Source organism: Nannobrachium achirus (genome assembly GCF_963921795.1).
Source record: "Nannobrachium achirus genome assembly, chromosome: 4".
In the NCBI taxonomy this organism is placed as follows: Eukaryota; Metazoa; Chordata; class Actinopteri; order Myctophiformes; family Myctophidae; genus Nannobrachium; species Nannobrachium achirus.
Window position 1 is genome coordinate 18,233,760 of NC_137813.1, and position 2,981 is coordinate 18,236,740.

A 2,981-nucleotide genomic window follows, 5' to 3' on the forward strand; every position below is an offset into this window, starting at 1 on the left:
TTGAGTCCTGTTCCATAACACCTTTTGTCCAACCAGTTTGAGAGAAGACATTAATGATGATGAACTGCTAAATTCAGGAAGTCGCTGTTTGGCAACCAAGAAATACAGTGCCTATATGTGGCCTAAACAGTTATAACAACAAGGTATAAACATGATTGATTACATTTGAATGCAGAACTGATATTTATGAGTCCATGTCACAATTGTTTGGTACTGAGACTGTTGATCGACTATCTCACATGGTCACCTCACTAAATCATCACCTCCCAAACATCTTAATACCTACTCATGAACAACTGCTTGTCCTTTCAGTGACAGAGGAGAGGCACATGGGTAGTAAAGGGTCATCATCATCATCATCATCATCATTGTGTTAAGGAAAGGTGAGAGAGGTCAGGTGTTCTCCTCTTCCTCGGACAGACATGAATTTAAAACACATCAGTCTACATTTCCCAAAAGGAAATGCACAATTATCATTCAGTCCGACCTGAAGCATAAAACACAACTTTCTGCCTTTCTGAGACAACCTGTCCTTTACAACCTGTTATCTGCTATCTGTTGGAGACGGATGATAAAACATAATAAATATACAGTAAATGAAAAAGAAACATATAGGGCTTTTAGGGAGAAATGAAACTGACCCACACCGGAAACTCTTAGAAACTCTTTGAAACCGACCCACACACTCTTTCAACAATTAAGCCTGCAGGTTCACATAGTTTAGTGTAAAGTCCAGGGAAAGACGCAATAATCAATAAAGAGGAGATATCACTCATAGATATCTCACATTGCATCAAAGTATTTATGATCCATTGAAATATGGATGAGGTCAGCCGCCAGCAATGAAGTCCCTTAAATAACATTTAATTGATAAAGTTTATTAACTCTGATATATGTGACCATGTGGCAGGCGCTATTTCTGACATGTCGCCACTCCGACAGTGACTTCTAATTGTCGGAGTGGCGACACTTCCATAGAGGTTAAGGTTAGAGTTAGGGTAAGAGATAGGGTTAGTGTAGAGACATGTCGGAATGGAGACATGAGACCTGCATACTATATATCGTAGGCTATACAGTATTCCTGGCATATTCCCTTTAACTGTGTCTATTATACTGTCAAGGACATTTTCCTTTCATCGTAGGACGTTGGGTCTTATCAGCGCGCTGTTTTACTGTACCAGATAGCCGTTCTATATCCTGCCTGTGAGCGGGAAACAAAATGATTAACAGACAAGTTGTGGTGGGTGGGCGGAGGGTCAGAGGCACGACACACACACACACACACACACACACACACACGTCGTGAACGCAAAGGTCGTCGTGAACGGGAATCGAACCCGGATCATCAGCCTGGACCACTACACCAGTGGCCCGGAGAAATAGAACTTTGACCCTTGGGTCAAAGGTCATGTCCAACCTAGAAGAAAGGGAAAGAGGAGCACGGTTCAAGAGCTGGGAGACCAAAATCACTCCAATTGTAGAAATTATATTTTATTAACATACAGTACTCTGTCATACAGATTGGACAAAATATATATATATACTTACTTACATACTGTAATATAGCTTTAAGAAAACACCTTGACAGAGATCACTGCCAGTAAGGGCCACATTAGCTATCATCATCTGTTTATTACTTCCTGTAACGCCGGTCTTTGAAGAGGAATTATAGTACTTCAGTACAGTATTTCTTTTTGATAAGACCCAAGCAATTGTATAGGCTCTGTTAACAAAACATTTGGATATACAATACAGGTGCATGTTGTTGTTGAACAAAGTCAATTTGCGAATGAATTATAAGGCCACTACGATTGCACTACTAGTTGCACAGACACTTTTGTTTTGGGGCGAGATACTATGAGGACCGTGTAACCTGGTTGTGCAGGATAATGTATATGTTTGTATACTGTATATACAGAATATAGAAGCAATGTGATTTTAATTGACCTGTTATCAGGCAATACAGCATGGAATTGTGGACAAAATCTTATCCAACGACAACAGATTCTAAGTTTTGGGTCTGAGTCAGCATACATCTCATCAAAATGTAGTCCTTTCTCAATTGCAAAATAGATAATGGACCTATGGGAAGACAGTTGCTTGACTTCAGAGGAAAAAGACAAGGCCATTGTCTCTTTTCAGTAACTATTATTGCTGATATAAAGGCACTCTCTAACTGTGATGAGTGTTGGTTTCAGCATTGGTTTGTAAAGACAACATTTAGACTTTCTAAGTCTCTTTTTTGACAGAGATGAAACAGAAACCAAGTGCTGTTCAGAGGAAGAGGGGTTTTGCAAGGCAGTGTCCCACCTCCACACTTATCATCGTCAACGCCCATATTTATTACAGTAGCTATAAGATAGGAATCATCCTGTGGTTCCACACAGTTGAGACAGGGGACATCATGGAGTCAAGACTGATCATTTGTGTGGTGATTCTAGCTTTGGTGGTTGATGGTAAGTCACGATGGTCACAACAATATTCTTAATGCTATTAATGTGTGTGTGTGTGTGTGTGTGTGTGTGTGTGTGTGTGTGTGTGTGTGTGTGTGTGTGTGTGTGTGTGCGGGTGCGTGTGCGTGTGTGTGTATGTGTCTTAACTAATGTAACCAGATTGGAAGTCCTATAGGCAGATCGACAAGCTTGTAGATCTGCCTGACAGCAACAAAATGCCTTCCAAATAAGAGTATTATTATGTGGGACTTCTTTATCCCAGCAATACCTGATAGTGATTAATGATAAAGTTGATAAAACAAAAATGTTATCAGTTTACAAAACAAAACAAAGCCTGTCTCAGTACATGCATGCAGCACAGGTCATGTCTTATGTATGTACTTTTGTCGGTAACAACTTTCAGGAGAGTTTTCTGTGCCACCACTCTAACCGTATTTCTTTCAACTTCTCAGGTGGCAAAGCACAGTTGGATGGTGAGTTCTACTCATTCATTCATTCATTCATTCATTCACTCGTTCACTCGTTCAT